Source organism: Bombina bombina, chromosome 4, assembly GCF_027579735.1.
Source record: "Bombina bombina isolate aBomBom1 chromosome 4, aBomBom1.pri, whole genome shotgun sequence".
Taxonomy (NCBI): Eukaryota; Metazoa; Chordata; class Amphibia; order Anura; family Bombinatoridae; genus Bombina; species Bombina bombina.
Window position 1 is genome coordinate 817,125,276 of NC_069502.1, and position 22,502 is coordinate 817,147,777.

At 40.1% G+C, this 22,502-nt stretch overlaps 1 pseudogene; it reads right to left on the bottom strand.

Moving 5' to 3' along the window:
• Positions 1 to 6,797: 6,797 nt before the first annotated feature.
• Positions 6,798 to 22,502, bottom strand: part of LOC128657101 (gastrula zinc finger protein XlCGF26.1-like) — a 36,631-nt pseudogene continuing 20,926 nt past the window's right edge.

Below are 22,502 nucleotides of genomic sequence, written 5' to 3' on the forward strand. Positions count from 1 at the left end.
GCCTTTTCTAGAACCGGAAAAGATAACAAATAGACTAGAAGTCTTTCGGAAAGATTTAATAGCTTCAACATAATATTTCAAAGCTCTAACAACATCCAAAGAATGCAACGATTTCTCCTTAGAATTCTTAGGATTAGGACATAATGAAGGAACCACAATTTCTCTACTAATGTTGTTGGAATTCACAACCTTAGGTAAAAATTCAAAAGAAGTTCGCAACACCGCCTTATCCTGATGAAAAATCAGAAAAGGAGACTCACAAGAAAGAGCAGATAATTCAGAAACTCTTCTGGCAGAAGAGATGGCCAAAAGGAACAAAACTTTCCAAGAAAGTAATTTAATGTCCAATGAATGCATAGGTTCAAACGGAGAAGCTTGAAGAGCTCCCAGAACCAAATTCAAACTCCAAGGAGGAGAAATTGACTTAATGACAGGTTTTATACGAACCAAAGCTTGTACAAAACAATGAATATCAGGAAGAATAGCAATCTTCCTGTGAAAAAGAACAGAAAGAGCAGAGATTTGTCCTTTCAAAGAACTTGCAGACAAACCCTTATCTAAACCATCCTGAAGAAATTGTAAAATTCTCGGTATTCTAAAAGAATGCCAAGAAAAATGATGAGAAAGACACCAAGAAATATAAGTCTTCCAGACTCTATAATATATCTCTCTAGATACAGATTTACAAGCCTGTAACATAGTATTAATGACAGAGTCAGAGAAACCTCTTTGACCAAGAATCAAGCGTTCAATCTCCATACCTTTAAATTTAAGGATTTCAGATCCTGATGGAAAAAGGGACCTTGTGACAGAAGGTCTGGTCTTAACGGAAGAGTCCACGGTTGGCAAGAGGCCATCCGGACAAGATCCGCATACCAAAACCTGTGAGGCCATGCCGGAGCTACCAGCAGAACAAACGAGCATTCCTTCAGAATCTTGGAGATTACTCTTGGAAGAAGAACTAGAGGCGGAAAGATATAGGCAGGATGATACTTCCAAGGAAGTGATAATGCATCCACTGCCTCCGCCTGAGGATCCCGGGATCTGGACAGATACCTGGGAAGTTTCTTGTTTAGATGAGACGCTATCAGATCTATTTCTGGAAGTTCCCACATTTGAACAATCTGAAGAAATACCTCTGGGTGAAGAGACCATTCGCCCGGATGCAACGTTTGGCGACTGAGATAATCCGCTTCCCAATTGTCTATACCTGGGATATGAACCGCAGAGATTAGACAGGAGCTGGATTCCGCCCAAACCAGAATGCGAGATACTTCTTTCATAGGCAGAGGACTGTGAGTCCCTCCTTGATGATTGATGTATGCCACAGTTGTGACATTGTCTGTCTGAAAACAAATGAACGATTCTCTCTTCAGAAGAGGCCAAAACTGAAGAGCTCTGAAAATTGCACGGAGTTCCAAAATATTGATCGGTAATCTCACCTCCTGAGATTCCCAAACTCCTTGTGCCATCAGAGATCCCCACACAGCTCCCCAACCCGTGAGACTTGCATCTGTTGAAATTACAGTCCAGGTCGGAAGCACAAAAGAAGCCCCCTGAATTAAACGATGGTGATCTGTCCACCATGTTAGAGAGTGTCGAACAATCGGTTTTAAAGATATTGTTTGAGATATCTTCGTGTAATCCTTGCACCATTGCTTCAGCATACAGAGCTGAAGAGGTCGCATGTGAAAACGAGCAAAGGGGATCGCGTCCGATGCAGCAGTCATAAGACCTAGAATTTCCATGCATAAGGCTACCGAAGGGAATGATTGTGACTGAAGGTTTCGACAAGCTGCAATCAATTTTAGACGTCTCTTGTCTGTTAAAGACAGAGTCATGGACACTGAATCCATCTGGAAACCCAGAAAGGTTACCCTTGTCTGAGGAATCAAAGAACTTTTTGGTAAATTGATCCTCCAACCATGATCTTGAAGAAACAACACAAGTCGATTCGTATGAGATTCTGCTAAATGTGAAGACTGAGCAAGTACCAAGATATCGTCCAAATAAGGAAATACCACAATACCCTGTTCTCTGATTACAGACAGAAGGGCACCGAGAACCTTTGTAAAAATTCTTGGAGCTGTAGCTAGGCCAAACGGCAGAGCCACAAACTGGTAATGCTTGTCCAGAAAAGAGAATCTCAGGAACTGATAATGATCTGGATGAATCGGAATATGCAGATATGCATCCTGTAAATCTATTGTGGACATATAATTCCCTTGCTGAACAAAAGGCAAGATAGTCCTTACAGTTACCATTTTTAGATCCAGAACTGGTCTGAAGAAGCTCTCCTTCTTTGGTACAATGAAGAGATTTGAATAAAACCCCATCCCCTGTTCCGGAACTGGAACTGGCATAATTACTCCAGTCAACTCTAGATCTGAAACACATTTCAGAAACGCTTGAGCTTTTACTGGATTTACTGGGACACGGGAAAGAAAAAATCTCTTTGCAGGAGGTCTCATCTTGAAACCAATTCTGTACCCTTCTGAAACAATGTTCTGAATCCAAAGATTGTGAACAGAATTGATCCAAATTTCCTTGAAAAAACGTAACCTGCCCCCTACCAGCTGAGCTGGAATGAGGGCCGCACCTTCATGTGGACTTAGAAGCAGGCTTTGCTTTTCTAGCTGGCTTGGATTTATTCCAGACTGGAGAAGGTTTCCAAACTGAAACTGCTCCTGAGGATGAAGGATCAGGCTTTTGTTCTTTGTTGAAACGAAAGGAACGAAAACGATTATTAGCCCTACTTTTACCTTTAGATTTTTTATCCTGTGGTAAAAAAGTTCCTTTCCCACCAGTAACAGTTGAAATGATGGAATCCAACTGAGAACCAAATAATTTGTTACCCTGGAAAGAAATAGAAAGTAAAGTTGATTTAGAAGCCATATCAGCATTCCAAGTTTTAAGCCATAAAGCTCTTCTAGCTAAAATAGCTAGAGACATAAACCTGACATCAACTCTGATAATATCAAAAATGGCATCACAGATAAAATTATTAGCATGCTGAAGAAGAATAATAATATCATGAGAATCACGATGTGTTACTTGTTGCGCTAAAGTTTCCAACCAAAAAGTTGAAGCTGCAGCAACATCAGCCAAAGATATAGCAGGTCTAAGAAGATTACCTGAACACAGATAAGCTTTTCTTAGAAAGGACTCAATTTTCCTATCTAGAGGATCCTTAAACGAAGTACCATCTGACGTAGGAATAGTAGTACGTTTAGCAAGGGTAGAAATAGCCCCATCAACTTTAGGGATTTTGTCCCAAAATTCCAATCTGTCAGACGGCACAGGATATAAATGCTTAAAACGTTTAGAAGGAGTAAATGAATTACCCAATTTATCCCATTCTTTGGAAATTACTGCAGAAATAGCATTAGGAACAGGAAAAACTTCTGGAATAACCACAGGAGCTTTAAATACCTTATCCAAACGTTTAGAATTAGTACTTCTTTAAGTAAAGAACGAATAAATTCCATTTTAAATAAATATGATGATTTATCAGCATCAACCTCAGAGACAGAATCCTCTGAACCAGAGGAGTCATCAGAATCAGAATGATGACGTTCATTTAAAAATTCATCTGTAGGGAGAGAAGTTTTAAAAGATTTTTTACGTTTACTAGAAGGAGAAATAACAGACATAGCCTTCTTAATGGATTCAGAAACAAAATCTCTTATATTATCAGGAACATTCTGCACCTTAGATGTTGAAGGAACTGCAACAGGCAATGGTACTTTACTAAAGGAAATATTATCTGCTTTAACAAGTTTGTCATGACAATCAATACAAACAACAGCTGGAGAAATAGCTACCAAAAGTTTACAGCAGATACACTTAGCTTTGGTAGATTCAGCACTTGACAGCGATTTTCCTGTAGTATCTTCTGACTCAGATGCAATGTGAGACATCTTGCAATATGTAAGAGAAAAAACAACATATATATAAAGCAAAATTGATCAAATTCCTTAAATGACAGTTTCAGGAATGGGAAAAAATGCCAAAGAACAAGCTTCTAGCAACCAGAAGCAATAAAAAATGAGACTTAAATAATGAGGAGACTAAAGCGACGCCCATATTATTTGGCGCCTAAATGCTTTTGGCGCCAAAATGACGCCACATCCGGAACGCCGACATTTTTGGCGCGAAATAACGTCAAAAAATGACGTAACTTCCGGCGACACGTATGACGCCGGAAACGGAAATAGAATTTTTGCGCCAAAAAAGTCCGCGCCAAGAATGACGCAATAAAATGAAGCATTTTCAGCCCCCGCGAGCCTAATAGCCCACCGGGAAGAGTAAAATTTTTGAAGGTAAGAAAAAAAGATTAAATCAAAAATGCATTATCCCAAATATGAAACTGACTGTCTGAAAATAAGGAAAGTTGAACATTCTGAGTAAAGGCAAATAAATGTTTGAATACATATATTTAGAACTTTATAAACAAAGTGCCCAACCATAGCTTGGAGTGTCACAGAAAATAAGACTTACTTACCCCAGGACACTCATCTACATATAGCAGATAGCCAAACCAGTACTGAAACGAGAATCAGCAGAGGTAATGGTATATATAAGAGTATATCGTCGATCTGAAAAGGGAGGTAAGAGATGAATCTCTACGACCGATAACAGAGAACCTATGAAATAGACCCCGTAGAAGGAGATCACTGCATTCAAATAGGCAATACTCTTCTCACATCCCTCTGACATTCACTGCACGCTGAGAGGAAAACCGGGCTCCAACTTGCTGCGGAGCGCATATCAACGTAGAATCTAGCACAAACTTACTTCACCACCTCCATCGGAGGCAAAGTTTGTAAAACTGAATTGTGGGTGTGGTGAGGGGTGTATTTATAGGCATTTTGAGGTTTGGGAAACTTTGCCCCTCCTGGTAGGAATGTATATCCCATACGTCACTAGCTCATGGACTCTTGCTAATTACATGAAAGAAATACAAGTAGCACTTTGCTATTTCCAAACCATTTTTTTCCAAAATTAGCGCTAGTTACATTAGAACACTAATATCTTTCAGGAATCTCTGAATATCCATTGACATGTATAATTTTTTTTTTAGTAGACATCCCAAAGTATTGATCTAGGCCAATTTTGGTATATTTCATACCACCATTTCACCGCCAAATGCGATCAAATACAAAAAATTGTTCACTTTTTCACACATTTTTTCACAAACTTTCGATTTCTCACTGAAATTATTTACAAACAACTTGTGCAATTATGGCATAAATGGTTGTAAATTCTTCTCTGGGATCCCCTTTGTTCAGAAATAGCAAACATATATGGCTTTGGCGTTGCTTTTTGGTAATTAGAAGGCCGCTAAATGCCACTGCGCACCACAAGTGTATTATGCCCAGCAGTTAAGGGGTTAATTAGGGAGCTTGTAGGGTTAATTTTAGCTTTAGTGTAGTGTAGTAGACAACACCAAGTATTGATCTAGGCACATTTTGGTATATTTCATGCCACCATTTCACCGCCAAATGCGATCAAATTAAAAAAAACATAACATTTTTCACAATTTTAGGTTTCTCACTGAAATCATTTACAAACAGCTTGTGCAATTATAGCACAAATCGTTGTAAATGCTTGTCTGGGATCCCCTTTGTTCAGAAATAGCAGACATATATGACTTTGGAGTTGCTTTCTGGTAATTAGAAGGCCGCTAAATCCTGCTGCGCCTCACACGTGTATTATGGCTAGCAGTGAAGGGGTTAATTAGGGAGTTTGTAGGGAGCTTGCAGGGTTAATTTTAGCTTTAGTGTAGAGATCAGCCTCCCATCTGACACATCCCACCCCCTGATCCCTCCCAAACAGCTCCCTTCCCTCCCCCACCCCACAATTGTCCCCGCCATCTTAAGTACTGGCAGAAAGTCTGCCAGTACTAAAATAAAAGGGTTTTAAAAAAAATTTAAAAAAATTGTTAGCATATTTACATATGCTACTGTGTAGGATCCCCCCCTTAGCCCCCAACCTCCCTGATCCCCCCCAAAACCGCTCTCTAACCCTCCCCTCTGCCTTATTGGGGGCCATCTTGGGTACTGGCAGCTGTCTGCCAGTACCCAGTTTGCAATAAAAAGTGCTTTTTTTTAATTGTTTTTATTTTTCTGTAGTGTAGCTTCCCCCCCCCACACAGACAAACCCCCACCACTTTGCTGATCATTTTTTTAGTGACTTTTTTAGATTTTTTTAACATTTTTTATTTTAGCATTTTCTGTAGTGTAGCGGTTCCCACCCGCTCCCTCCCCGTGCACGCGCCGCCCCCACCCTCCCGTGCCTGTGCGCGCCCCCAGCCACCCCCGCCCACGATCCCGCCCCCCTTCACATCGTCAGGGCCATCGATGGCCGCCACCCGCCTCCCGGTCCGGCTCCCACCCACCAACGCAGTAAGCCACCGATCTCCGGTGCAGAGAGGGCCACAGAGTGGCTCTCTCTGCACCGGATGGCTTACAAAGGTTATTGCAGGATGCCTCCATATCTAGGCATCACTGCAATAACCGGAAAGCAGCTGGAAGCGAGCAGGATCGCTTCCAGCTGCTTTCCACACTGAGGACGTGCAGGGTACGTTCTCAGGCGTTAACTGCCTTTTTTCTGAGGACGTACCCTGCACGTCCTCAGTCGTTAAGGGGTTAATAAACATAGTTGTAAATTATTTCTGACCTGTATAGTCAAAACTTTTGTGGATCTATAATTGTATTAGGTAATCTTTCTAAAATAAGCAAAAATACATATTAATTCAGTGTTTTTCTATAGAAATAAATAACTGGAAATCGCAATTAAAAAATAAATACACTTTTAATATAATTCAGGGTAGGAGCTAATCAGCAGCGGACTTAGAGCCCTAGTTCAAAATTGTTTTGGGACCCCCCCCCCCCAAAGTTAACTCAGTAGTAAGCCACAGTTATAATATACATGTTGCTCTGTATAAAGATGTTGAGGATATTTAGATACAATTTGCACTTATAAAAGGCTCCCCTGCATTAGTATTGTACACATTCTGCAAACACCTATTTATAGACTAGATACTATGCTGCCACCCCCCCCAGTACTTGGGCCCTGATGCTGCTGCACCAATGATAGTTCCACTCCTGGAGCTTATCCTAATCCAGATAAGGGCTTTTGGAGGCACTATTGATATTAACACAGAGGCTCATCTTGAACAGCTAAACACCTGGTCAATTTAACTTCCAGCTATGAAAAAAAAACCGACATCCCAGTGATCATCTGACAATAAACATTTCAACAGTATCTACATTTCAAAGAAGGATTTATTAACATATAAATAAGGGCCTTTGATGATATTTCTACTTCTTTGATCTGCACATGAAACTCAAATGCACATTTAATTTGTGCCATATCATTTGATTATTCAAACCTATATAGGGACCCCAGATACTCCTGGGGATGAAAAACACTCAGTACCACCTCATAACCACTTGAGATGCAGAAGGATCCTTAAACAGCGTCAAGAGCTTGTACACCAGAGGACCAAAATCATCACCAGCATTTTAGACACTGTACGGATGATGACTTTGTGTCTCTGCACTTAAGAGGTTAAAGGGACAGTTTACGCAAAAAATTTCTCCCCTTTAATTTGTTCTCAATGATCCACTTTACCTGCTGGAGTGTATTAAATTGTTTACAAGTAGCTCCTTTACCCTTATATTGGCATTTGAAATAGTTGATTTAGCATGTGGTATCCCCACCTATTCTGAAAGTTTGTGGCCGCAGGTCCCAGCTATAGATAAGCTTTGTAAACACAGCTAGCAGAAGAAATTACACTCCCAGTGGGCTATAGCAGAGATAAGGTAATACAATGTGGATTTTCCATTGTTCTCTAAAAGTACTGGTGATTGTTTTATGGACAGAGATAAGATAAAGAAGCAGGTAAAGAAGCAGGTATATGTACACAATGTGATACAGTAATGAGATCTGATTATACCTACAAGCTCAACCTATTTTATTAGGCTGTGGCTTCAAAACACAACATCAGAGCTTTAATATACACAAATAAACCTTAAAAAGTTAATTTTCATAATTTTTTTACTCTGCAGTTGGTAAAAAGCAATTGTAAACACATTAAGGGAAAAACTATTTTACAGTATACTGTCCCTCTAAACTCTGATTTCCTTTAATATACATTTTTTGATGTCTTATAAGATGTGATTTCTGAATAAAACATTTTCCACAGTGAGAACATGAAAATGCTTTCTTTCATGTATGAATTTTCTGATGCTTAATAAGATCCATTTTCCGAGTAAAACCTTTCCCACAGACAGAACATGAAAATGCTTTCTCTCCTGTATGAATTTTCTGATGCATAAGAAGATCCATTTTCAGAGTAAAACATTTCCCACACTCAGAACATGAAAATGCTTTTTTTCTCCTGTGTGAATTTTGTGATGCTTAATAAGAGATGATTTCCGAGTAAACCATTTGCCACATTCAGAACATGAAAATGCATTCTCTCTTGTATGAGTTTTTTGATGGTCGATAAGATTTGCTTTCCGATTAAAACATTTGCCACAATCAGAACATGAAAATGCTTTTTCTCCTGTGTGAATTGTGTGATGCCTAATAAGATCAAATTTCTGGACAAACCATTTCCCACACTCAGAACATGAAAATGCTTTTTCTCCTGTGTGACTTCTGTGATGCTTATTAAGAGATGATTTGTGCGTAAAACACTTCCCACATTCAGAACATGAAAATGGTTTCTCTCCTGTATGTACTTTTTGATGATCAACAAGATTTGATTTCCAAGTAAAACATTTCCCACAGTCGGAACATGAAAATGATTTTTGTCCTGTGTGAATTTTCTGATGCTCAATAAGACTTCTTTTCCGAGTGAAACATTTCCCACATTCAGAACATGAAAATGCTTCATCTCCTGTATGAATGTTCTGATGATCAATAAGACTTCTTTTCCGAGCAAAACATTTCCCACATTCAGAACATGAAAATGCTTTCTCTAATGTATGAATTTTCTGATGATCAATAAGACTTTTTTTCTGAGTAAAAGATTTCCCACAGTTAGAACATGAAAATGCTTTTTCTCCTGTGTGAATTTTGTGATGCATAATAAGAGTTGATTTCTGAGTAAAACTTTTCCCACAGTCAGAACATGAAAATGCTTTTTCCCCTGAATGAATTTTGAGATGCGTAATAAGAGTATATTTATGAGTAAAACATTTGCCACAGTCAGAACATGGAAATTCTTTTTCTCCTGTGTGAATTTTGTGATGCTTATTAAGATTTGATTTCTGAGTAAACCATTTGCCACATTCAGAACATGAAAATGCATTCTCTGCTGTATGAATTTTTTGATGATCAATAAGATTCGATTTCCGAGTAAAACATTTCTCCCGATTAGAACATAAAAATACTTTTTCTCCTGTGTGAATTTTGTGATGCTTAATAAGAGAGGATTTCTGAGTAAAACACTTCCCACATTCAGAACATGACAATGCTTTCTCTCCAGTATGCATTTTTTGATGATCAACAAGATTTGGTTTCTGAGTAAAACATTTCCCACAGTCAGAACATACATTTCCCATGTGGCTACTTTGATTTTTAAAAAGTCTGAAAGAAGCATTTGCAGTCTGACAAGCCCTAGAATTACTGCAGTTTGTGAATTCACCTGTTGATAGGAAATATGAGAGTAAAGTTATTTATTATTGGCATAATTTTTTCTTTTGAGAATAATTTAACTGTTTTGAATAAGCGTCTGCCACCGTGGCCGGACTTTTAGCCGACGGACATTTGGCAGACGGACATTTGGCCGACGGACATTTGGCCGAAACACAAGTGGCTGTCAGATAACAGTCCGGCCACAAGATAGATAGATTTGATAGATAGATACATAGATTAGATAGATAGATCAATAGATGCAATAGATACATTTGATAGATACGATAGATAGATTTGATAGATAAATAGATAGATTTGATAGATAGATACATAGATTAGATAGATAGATCAATAGATGCAATAGATACATTTGATAGATACGATAGATAGATTTGATAGATAAATAGATAGATTTGATAGATAGATAATTTCCCAGACAGAGAATTACAAGACGTGCGGCCTGGGACCCATGGTAAGGTTCCCAGAGGCAATTGCGGCGCCCGAGGCTCTGATTAGAACAGAGCACTCTGGAACGTATCTGCCCTCGGCCGAAATCGGAACATTCTTTAGCTTTCTGTCTGTCAGCCAAATGTCCTTCTGCCAAATGTCCTTCTGCATTTTGTCAGAGCACCGTCTGCCACAAGGGTAAAAGACAGGTTATGACCCTAGGCCTTTTTTTCAATCTTCTATGCTAAGGCGTAAGGGAAGTTTACTGGACATTAGGGTCTATTTTTAAGGATGCCTATGCATTCTATATTTGTCAATCCCTAAAATAAATAGATATTTATGTAATTATTTTTTATCCATTATTTTCCTTAAATGCATGTAGAGCAAAAAATTGTGTTCATAGATGTTAGTAATGCAATTATTTCAGATCCAAACCTATTCTTTATAGCTATTGCTTATGTGCGCTTTTTAGAATGTTGGCTTTATACCACGTCCTTTACCTGTAATAAAAATCAGATTTTCATTTAAAAAGTAATGTATAATATTTAAAATACCTATGTAGTGAACATGAACAAAAAAATATTTCTGGAATTAATTTTACTATTAATTTTTTGAATTGCAATTAAAAAACCATGCTGTTAAAATGATGTTCACATAACATATAATTAATAAAATCAGTCACAAAACTATATTATAAATTTAACTAGTTATGGAAAACGACAGATAACCAATATGTATTGTTCTGCTTGAATGATCCAAAAGCAAGAACCAACAATACCCATAGGGGAAGTTGGTGCAGACCCTTAACGAGCAAATTAAAAATTTGATAAAAGAACATTCAAAGAGGGTACACTAACCATCTTCACAAATAAGGGGATTCAGCACTCTTTTCAAAGAGTATATAGTCTAAAAAAGGAAATTTATGCTTACCTGATAAATTGATTTCTTCTAAGATACGACGAGTCCACGGATTCACCCTTTACTTGTGGGATATTATCCTCCTGCTAACAGGAAGGGGCAAAGAGCACCACAGCAGAGCTGTCTATATAGCTCCTCCCTTGACTCCACCCCCCAGTCATTCAACCGAAGGTATAGGAAGAAAAAGGAGAAACTAAAAGGTGCAGAGGTGACTGAAGTTTTAAACAAAATAATATAATCTGTCTTAATTTGACAGGATGGGCCGTGGACTCGTCGTATCTTAGAAGAAATCAATTTATCAGGTAAACATAAATTTCCTTTTCTTCTACAAGATACGACGAGTCCACGGATTCATCCTTTACTTGTGAGATACAATACCAAAGCTACAGGACACGGATGAACGGGAGGGACAAGACAGATACCGAAACAGAAGGCACCACTGCTTGAAGAACTTTTCTCCCAAAAATAGCCTCAGAAGAAGCAAAAGTATCAAATTTGGAAAATTTGGAAAAGGTATGAAGGGAAGACCAAGTCGAAGCCTTACAAATCTGTTCAACAGAAGCATTGTTTTTAAAAGCCCATGTGGAAGCCACCGCTCTAGTAGAATGAGCTGTAATCTTTTCAGGAGGCTGCTGTCCAGCAGTCTCGTATGCCAAATGGGTGATGCTTTTCAGCCTAAAAGAAAGAGAGGTAGCCGTAGCTTTTTGCCCTCTACGTTTTCCAGAATAGACAACAAACAGAGAAGATGTTTGACGGAAATCCTTGGTTGCTTGCAAGTAAAACTTCAAGGCACGAACCACGTCCAAGTTATGTAACAGACGCTCCTTCTTAGAAGAAGGGTTAGAACACAGAGAAGGAACAACAATTTCCTAAATTAATATTCTTATTAGAAACAACCTTAGGAAGGAATCCAGGTTTAGTGCGCAAAACCACCTTATCAGAATGGAATATAAGATAAGGCGAGTCACATTGTAATGCAGATAGCTCAGAAACTCTTCGAGCAGAAGAGATAGCAACTAAAAACAGAACTTTCCAAGATAGAAGTTTAATATCTATGGAACGCATAGGTTCAAACGGAACCCCTTGAAGAACATTAAGAACTAAATTCAAACTCCATGGCGGAGCAACAGGTTTAAACACAGGCTTAATTCTAACCAAAGCCTGACAAAACGACTGAACATCTGGGACATCTGCCAGACGCTTGTGCAGTAAGATTGACAAAGCAGAAATCTGTTCCTTTAAGGAACTAGCTGACAACCCCTTCTCCAATCCTTCTTGGAGAAAGGACAAAATCCTAGGAATCCTGATCTTACTCCATGAGTAGCCTTTGGATTCGCACCAATAAAGATATTTACGCCATATCTTATGGTAAATTTTCCTAGTGACAGGCTTTCGAGCCTGAATCAAAGTATCAATGACCGACTCAGAGAATCCCCGCTTAAGATAAAATCAAGCGTTCAATCTCCAGGCAGTCAGTTGCAGAGAAATTAGATTTGGATGTTGGAACGGACCCTGAATGAGAAGGTCCTGTCTCAGTGGCAGTTTCTACGGTGGCAGAGATGACATCTCCACAAGGTCTGCATACTAAGTACTGCGTGGCCACGCAGGCGCTATCAAGATTACCGAAGCCCTCTCCTGTTTGATTCTAGCAATCAGACGAGGAAGAAGAAGAAAAGGCGAAAACACATAAGCCAGGTTGAACGACCAAGGTACTGCTAGAGCATCAATCAGTACTGCTTGAGGATCCCTTGATCTGGACCCGTAAGAAGGAAGTTTGGCATTCTGACGAGATGCCATCAGATCCAATTCCGGTGTGCCCCATTGATGAATCAATTTTGCAAACACCTCCGGATGGAGCTCCCACTCCCCTGGATGAAAAGTCTGATGACTTAGAAAATCCGCTTCCCAGTTCTCCACTCCTGGGATATATATTGCTGATAGATGGCAAGAGTGAGTCTCTGCCCATCGAATTATCTTGGAAACCTCTATCATCGCTAGAGAATTCTTTGTTCCCCCTTGATGATTGATATATTCCACAGTCGTGATATTGTCCGACTGGAATCTTATGAATTTGGCCGAAGCCAGCTGAGGCCACGCTTGAAGCGCGTTGAATATCGCTCTCAGTTCCAGAATATTGATTGGTAGTAGGGACTCCTCCTGAGTCCACACACACTGAGCCTTCAGGGAATTCCAGACTGCACCCCAGCCCAAGAGGCTGGCGTCCGTCGTCACTATGACCCATGCTGGCCTGCGGACGCACATTCCCTGGGACAGATGATCCTGTGATAACCACCAATGAAGAGAGTCTCTGGTCTCTAGATCCAGATTTATCAGCGGAGATAAATCCGCATAATCCCCATTCCACTGTCTGAGCATGCACAGCTGTAGTGGTCTGAGATGTAAGCGGGCAAACGGAACTATGTCCATTGCCGCTACCATTAATCCAATTACCTCCATACACTGAGCCACTGACGGCCGAGGAATGGAATGAAGAGCTCGGCAAGTAGTTAAGATCTTTGACTTTCTGACCTCCGTCAGAAAAATCTTCATGTCTACCAAGTCTATCAGAGTTCCTAGGAATGGAACTCTTGTCAAAGGAACAAGTGAACTCTTTTTTTATGTTCACCTTCCACCCGTGAGTTCTTAGAAAAGCCAGCACGATGTCCGTGTGGGATTTGGCTAGATGGTAAGTTGACGCCTGAATCAAGATATCGTCCAGATAGGGCGCCACTGATATGCCCTGCGGTCTTAGAACCGCCAAAAGGGACCCTAGCACCTTTGTGAAAATTCTGGGAGCTGTGGCCAACCCGAAAGGAAGGGCCACAAACTGGTAATGTTTGTCCAGGAAGGCGAACCTGAGGAACTGGTGATGGTTTTTGTGGATAGGAATGTGAAGATACACATCCTTCAAATCCACGGTGGTCATATATTGACCTTCCTGGATCATTGGTAAGATTGTTCGAATGGTCTCCATCTTGAACGATGGAACTCTGAGAAATTTGTTTAGACTTTTGAGATCTAAAATCGGTCTGAAGGTTCCCTCTTTATTGGGAACCACGAACAGATTGGAATAAAACCCCTGCCCTTGTTCTAATTTTGGAACTGGGCAGATTACACCCATGGTATATAGGTCTTCTACACAGCGTAAGAACGCCTCTCTTTTTGTCTTGTCTACAGACAAATGTGAAAGATGAAATCTCCCCCTTGGGAGAGAATCCTTGAATTCTAGACGATACCCCTGGGACACAATTTCTAATGCCCAAGAATCCTGAACGTCTCTTGCCCAAGACTGAGCGAAGAGAGAAAGTCTGCCCCCTACTAGATCCGGTCCCGGATCGGGGGCTGCCCCTTCCTGCTGTCTTGGTAGCAGAGCGGGCTTCTTGGCCTGTTTACCTTTATTCCAGGTCTGGTTAGGTCTCCAGACTGACTTGGATTGAGTAAAGTTCCCCTCCTGCTTGGAGGCGGATGAAGAAGTAGCGGGACCGTCTTTAACGTTTCGAAAGGAGCGAAAATTATTCTGTTTGGTCCTCATTTTAACCGTCTTGTCCTGAGGAAGGGCATGACCTTTACCTCCAGTAATGTCAGAAATGATTTCCTTTAGTTCAGGCCCGAATAGGGTCTTACCCTTAAAGGGAATAGCTAAAAGCTTGGATTTAGATGACACATCAGCAGACCATGACTTAAGCCATAACGCTCTACGCGCTAAAATGGCAAAGCCTGCATTCTTTGCCGCTAATTTAGCCATTTGGAAAGCGGCATCTGTAATAAAAGAATTAGCTAGCTTGAGAGCCTTAATTCTATCCAAAATATCATCTAATGGGGTCTCAACCTTGAGAGACTCCTCTAGAGCCTCGAACCAAAAAGCTGCTGCAGTAGTTACTGGAACAATGCACGCTATAGGTTGTAGAAGAAAACCCTGATGAATAAACAATTTCTTTAGAAGCTTTTCTAATTTTTTATCCATAGGATCTTTGAAAGCACAACTGTCCGCAATAGGTATAGTTGTACGCTTAGCCAGGGTAGAAATAGCTCCCTCCACCTTAGGGACCGTCTGCCACAAATCCCGAATGGTGTCAGATATGGGAAACATTTTCTTAAAAGTAGGAGGGGGAGAGAACTGAATGCCTGGTCTATCCCATTCCTTAGTAACAATGTCCGAAATTCTTTTAGGGACTGGAAAAACATTAGTGTAAGTAGGGACCTCTAGATATTTATCCATTTTACACAGTTTCTCTTGTGGTATGACAATAGGGTCACAATCAACCAGAGTCGCTAAGACCTCCCTGAGTAACAAGCGGAGGTGTTCAAGCTTAAACTTAAAGGCCGTCACATCTGGGTCTGTTTGAGGGAACATATTTCCTGAATCAGAAAGCTCTCCCTCAGACAGCAATTCCCCCACCCCCAGATCAGAACACTGTGAGGGTACATCGGAGATGGCCAATAAAGCATCAGAGGGCTCAGCATTTAGTCTAATGCCTGACCTGCTGCGCTTACTCTGTAAACCTGGCAGTTTAGGAATTAGACGCACTAGAAGTACTTGGCGTCGCTTGGGCGGGCGTTAAAGGTTGTGACACTTGGGGATAAGCAGATGGCATAACCTGATTCTCTTCTGACTGAGAATCATCCCGAGACATACTTTTATCAGCTAAAATATGGTCTTTGCAATGTAAGGCCCTTTCAGTACATGAGGGACATATTTGAAGTGGGGGTTCCACAATGGCTTCTAAACACATGGAACATTGGCTTTCCTCAATGTCAGACATGTTAAACAGGCTAGTAATAACCACAAACAGGCTAGAAAACACTTTATTTAGTGAAAAAATAACAATCTGAAAAAACGATACTGCGCCTTTAAGAGAAAAAGCATACAATTTTTCCAAAACTGCTTCAAAATTATAAAATTATCTCAATTTTATGATAAATATATCCTAACTTGCCAGCTAAGATTGCACCACAAGAAAAGGATCACTTAACTCTTATGTATAAAAACGTTAGATAAAAAAACGTTATAATCAGTCAAAAAAAAAAACTGCACCTCGCCACAGCCCTGCTGTGGTGCCTACCTGCCCTCAGGGGTCTGCAAAATCGGATTAACCCTTCGATTAGGCCCAAACTTTCTTGAAGGGCCCACCGGAGCTGGAGCTTGCATGGGGAATACAACTGCGCAACTGAGGCGCGAAAATAGGCCCCGCTCATCTATTCGATGTCTCACAGCCTTGCAAAAGGACCGCTCCAAAGCAGTCTAAAAATCTAGCCATGTGGGTTCATATACCCAAATCTAACTGAAGCCATGTGTACCCTCCATTGACAATAAAAAGAAAACGTTTGTCACAAAAAAACGTTAAGTTATCTCCCAACATATCGTTTGCCCACAAACATTATGTTATCAGTGTCAATCATTTTTTTATAGCCCAACATACAGGTCCAGTAATACCCCTCTTTTTCACAATAGGATTACTGCTTACCCCTTCCCTCATGGGGATACTGTCAGCCAATTCTGAAATAACACAGTCTCTCCAGAAAAAAATGACTGAACATACCTCAATGCTTGTAGCATGAAAACCGTTCCTCACACTGAAGTTTCTTAAGTACTCCTCAGCCATTTTGTGGGAACTACTCTGGATCTTAGTAACAACTGCTAAGATCATTAGTCTCCAGGCAGAAATCTTCATCCATCTGCTGCCTGGGAAAAAATAGCACTCACCGGTACCATTTAAAATAAAAAAGTCTTGCTTGAAGAAAATAAAAACTAACATTTTATCACCTCTTTCACTTTACCCTTCCTATTACTTAGTATAGGAAAAGAGAATGACTGGGAGGTGGAGTCAAGGGAGGAGCTATATAGACAGCTCTGCTGTGGTGCTCTTTGCCACTTCCTGTTAGCAGGAGGATAATATCCCACAAGTAAAGGATGAATCCGTGGACTCGTCGTATCTTGTAGAAGAAATATTTGTTTTACAGAAAATACCTCCAATACAAAATATGGGTGGTACCACCATGCCTTTTAGATAGATATATTACAAGCATACCATAGATAACGAAACACATAGCAATATATCCCTTTTAGTTCTCAAACAAACCTAAGCCTCCATATTTAGAGCGCTTATATAGCATAATGTTGCTAAGTCCCACTTCAGGGAAACGCTATGAGATAAAAGCATTCCAAGTATAATATATGTAAATGCATTCATGAGCCAAATCTTGTATAGCAAACATATCCCAATCACTACGCAGGTATAAACTGACTGCAGTTATCACTGCTCATATGGTCCCAACTGCATATTCAATTGAAATCCTTATCTTACCATCCCAAGTAATGTGCTGCTGCCTTTACCATACCTCCAAACATTAAGAGAGAACTCCTCATCCGGTCCCAGGTGATTACAGCCTCAAACACATGGAGGGTCCACCCCCCTTAGAGACGCATGGCCAGATGTTTACATCCAGCCGAAGCATCAGTGTAACGGGATATTCTTCTAATCCATACATGCCTGCTACTGCTCACTGTGTTCTAACATGCTTAAAGGACCGGTAAATACAGTAGATTTGCATAATCAACAAATGCATGATAAAAAGACAATGCAATAGCTTTTAGTCTAAACTTCAAATGAGTAGTTTTTTTTCTAGCAAATTTCAAAGATATGTATATTTCCACTCCTCCTGTATCATGTGACAGCTATCAGCCAATCACAAATGCATATACGTATATTCTATGAATTCTTGTACATACTCAGTAGGAGCTGGCGACTCAAAAAGTGTAAATATAAAAAGACTGTGCACATTTTGTTAATGGAAGTAAATTGGAAAGTTGTTTAAAATTGCATGTTTTATCTGAATCATTAAAGGTTAATTTTGACTTGAGTGTCCCCGTAAGCAAATAAAGGTGATCACCCATAGTAATTTGTAATCCACAAATGATATTGCTAAAGGGACGTGCATTTCACTCCTTCACAGTATCCATACTGGAGCTTTATCAGAGCTACTACTAGAAAGTTCATCCTCATTATTTAAACCCTTTTCCTCTTTCTGCAATTTCCAGTGTTCTGCCATTTAAAGTGAAAGTACATATCCAAAAGGAGGCTTACATAAAGTTTACAAATGTTAAATATTATTTTATTCAGACATTGTGGAGCTTACTTTTTCATCATATTATCAAGACAGGCAATTGCCCATATCTAAATACATACATCAAAATCATGAAAGAACACCCATGGTACAACTTGTCATTTAAGCTTACAAGACCTAGTTACCGAATTAAATGCCTATCTAGCCTCTTTTTGTCCATACTGTTCCCTTTTTAATCTTAGGGTCTCTAGTAACAATTGCTAATATTACCAAACAGACAGTAATTTACCTGTATCTAACTGCATGGCAGAATTATAAGAAACATGCATAATCCAGTTTATCATTTAGACCTAAAGGAGACCTAGTTATTAAATTAAATATCCATCTTGCTTCTTTTTGTAGCAAACATTACCCCCTTTATTATTAGGGTCTCCAGTATCAATCGCTGCAAATTTTAAAGATACAGTTTCACTATGATAAAAGGTAGCAAAGTGTCTAGCCATATTAGTGTCCCTCTTATGTTTAATGTCATCCCTATGTTCTTGAATCCTGTATTACATGTAACATTTGGTTCTTCCTACATAGACGCAAGGTCAGGAACAGTGCAACAAGTATACTACCACTACAGAGTTACAATTAAAAAAGGGTCATATCAAACACTTTTCCACTATTAACCAACAATATCTTAGTCCTTTCCATTAAAGGAAAGAAAAAAAACACATATGCCACGCAGAAAGTTGCCTTTATGCCCTTGTTTTGAATCAGCCAATCTGCAGTTTCCTACACTTCCTTGTTTTAAATTTCAAATTGTAGCCTTGATATCACAGTTTTAGTCTCATCATTTAATTTATTAAAATTGGGGTCTTTTTAAAATTTATTTACAATGCTCAAGGCAATCTCAACCTCAATTTAAATTTTATCCTATCTTCTATTGTTCCTTTAATCATCATGTCCATTAAGCCAAGTGAGCAAGCTGAAAGATTCTCATTCCATTCATCCACAAAATTATCTCCCTCATTATCCTCCTTTGTGCTTGGCCCAGGGTCAAGATGCTGTCTGAAGCCCTTAGGTGCCATCTTATTTGTAATATAGTTAGATAAACTTGAATTTTCAGCTCTTATTTTCACATATCTATTCTGAAAATATCTATACTTCTTAAATGTTGTAAATACATTAAGATCCTCAGATTCAGAGAGGTCTCCCCCCAACTCTGATTTAATAATAATAATAATAGTAATAATAATAATAAAAGGGTTGGACAATTCCTCAGGCTTAAGAGGAACTGTTCTTCAATAAGAACATTTGATAAGCATGCCTCTCAATTGAGTGAAAGATTTTTGAAGAGGGTTTATTCAAATAAATGGGTGGAAAAAGCTCTGAAGAGGGCTAGAAATATGAGGAGAGATGATCTGTTTTATACTGAAAAGGTGGGGGGGGGAAACAAAATGTATGCTTACCAGATAAATTCCTTTCTTTACTGCAGGGAGAGTCCACAACTTCATTCCTTACTGTTGGGAATATCAACACCTGGCCACCAGGAGGAGGGAAAAACACCCCAGCCAAAGGCTATAAATATCCCTCCCATTTCCCCTATCCCTCTAGTCATTTGGCCGAAGGAACAAGGAAAAGCAGGAAAAACATTAGGGGTAGAGATGTCAGAAGATAAAAAGAGGAATCCGCCCAAAGTACTTTGGGCGGGGTGATGGACTCTCCCTGCCAGGAAATAAAGTAATTTATCTGGTAAGCATACATTTTGTTTTCTTACCAATGGCAGGGAGAGTCCACAACTTCATTCCTTACTGTTGGAAACCAATACCCAAACTATAGAGGACACACAATAGAAAACAGGAGGGTAAAAATAAAAATAGGCAGACCCTTATCTGAAGGCACCACTGCTTGCAACACCTTTCTCCCAAAGGCAGCTTAAGTTGAATCACAAACATCAAACTTGTAGAATTTTGAAAAAGTATGTAAGGAAGACCAGGTAGCCACCTTACAAATCAGATCCTCAGAAGCTTTGTTCCTAAAAGCCCAAGAAGAGGATACTGCTCTAGTGGAATGAGCCGTAATCCTCTCAGGTCTTCTCATAGGCCAAACGTATGACACTTCCCAGCCAAAAAGATAGAGAAGTCACAGTAGCCTTCTGACCATTGCGTTTACCAGAATATAACACAAACAAAGAAGAGGATAGTCTTAAATCCTTAGTCGTCTGAAGCTAGAAATTTAAGGCACGAACCACATCCAGATTGTGGAGCAAACCTTCCTTCGAGGATGAAGGATTAGGACAAAAGCAAGTAACAACAATCTCCTGATTGATGTTGCAATCCAAGACCACGTTAGGTAGAAAACCTAATTTAGTGCGTAAAACCGCCTTATCTGCGTGAAAAACGAGGTAAGTGGGGGTCAAATTGTAAAGCATACATATCAGAAACTCTGCGAGCAGAGGCGATAGCCAACAAAAACAAAACTTTCCAGGATAAAAGTTTAATATCAACAGAATGCATAGTCTCAAACTGAGCCTGCTGAAGAACACAAAGAACAAGATTGAGGCTCCAAGGAGGAGCAACAGGTTTAAGTATAGGCCTAATTCTAGTCAGGGCCTGAATAAAGGACTGAGCATCAGAAGGGTCTGCCAATCTCTTGTGCAGTAAGACAGACAGGGAAGAGATCTGACCCTTGAGAGAGCTGGCTGATAGGCCTTTCTCTAAACCATCTTTGAGAAATGAGAGATTCAGAGTAACTCTCACCTTGTGCCAAGGAAAGCCATGTTCCTCACACCAATTTAGATAGGTACGCCACACCCTGTGGTAAATATGGTGAGTAACAGGTTTACAAGCTTGAAATCAGGGTATCTATGACACCCTCAGAGAACCCTCTCTTACAAAAAACTAATGTGTTCAAACTCCACACAGTCAGCCTCAGAGAACCTAGGTTTTGATGTAGGAATGGAACTTGACTCAGCTGATCCACCCAAGAAGGCAACCTCCACGGAGGGGAGGAAGACATCCTCACCAGGTCCGCAAACCAGGTCCTGCGGGGCCAAGATGGAGCTATTAGAATTGCAGGGGCTTGCTCCTGCTTGATGCGGGTGATGACACGAGGCAGAAGAGTCAATGGAGAAACCGATACATGAGCTTCAACCTCCAAGGAACTAACGCATCCACTAAATCCGCCTGAGGATCCCTCAATCTCGACCTGTACCTGGGTAGCTTGGCATTGAGCCGAGAAGCCATGAGGTCGATCTCTGGTACCCCCCACCTGAGGGTTATCTCTCAACACACCTCTGGGTAAAGAGACCACTCCCCCAGGTGAAAGGACTGTCTACTTAGGAAGTCCGCTTCCCAGTTGTCCACACTTGGAATGTGACTTGGGATGTGGAACGCAGAGAGAAGACAGGAGTGAGATTCCATCCACTGGAGAATCCGAGGCACTTCCTTTATCGCTAGGGAACTTCTTGTTCCTCCCTGGTGATTTATGTAAGCAACTGAAGTTATGTTGTCTGATTGGAATCTTATATACCGGACAGAACAAAGCTGGGACCATACCCTTAGAGCACTGTAAATGGCCCGCAGTTCCAGGATATTGATAGGAAGAGACAATTCTTCCTGAGACCAAGTCCCCTGAGCTTTCTGGGGACCCCACACTGCTCCCCAGTATGAAAGGCTGGCATACGTAGTCACAATCTCCCAGGATGGTGTCAAGAAGCCTTGGGACAGGTTATCTAAATTTTTTTTAAAAAAAGCACATATATGCCCATTGTTTAAATAGACATTAAACTGTATACCAATCACATAAAAATGTACATTATTCAAAAGGTAAATTAAAACAAGCATGTGAGTAATAAAATCAGAAGGTAAAACAATGATTTATCAGAAATTTAGCATTATGAAACTTCCAGTTAAGCTGTCTGTCTCCTCTGTGGGGTGGTGCCATATTGTAACCTAGATTTTGCTTACCTGACAAACATTTTTCATGAGGCTGAGTCCACACAATAGCCACATGTGGGATTACACTCAACCCCACTAGGAGGCAGAAAGATCCCTACAAATCAGAGGTTTAATTCTTCCCACTCTCCCACCATCCCTCAGTCATATATATGGCCAAGTAGAGAAATAAAACTAGAAAAGCAAGAAACGACAAAGCAGGGTAAATGAAGTGCAAAACAAGTCCTGCCACCAGCTGTTCAGAATAACAAGGGTGGGGTTTGTGGACTCTCACCATCATGAAAACATAATTTATGTAAGAATTTACCTGATAAATTCATTTCTTTCATATTGGCAAGAGTCCATGAGCTAGTGACGTATGGGATATACAATCCTACCAGGAGGGGCAAAGTTTACCAAACCTCAAAATGCCTATAAATACACCCCCCACCACACCCACAATTCAGTTTAACGAATAGCCAAGAAGTGGGGTGATAA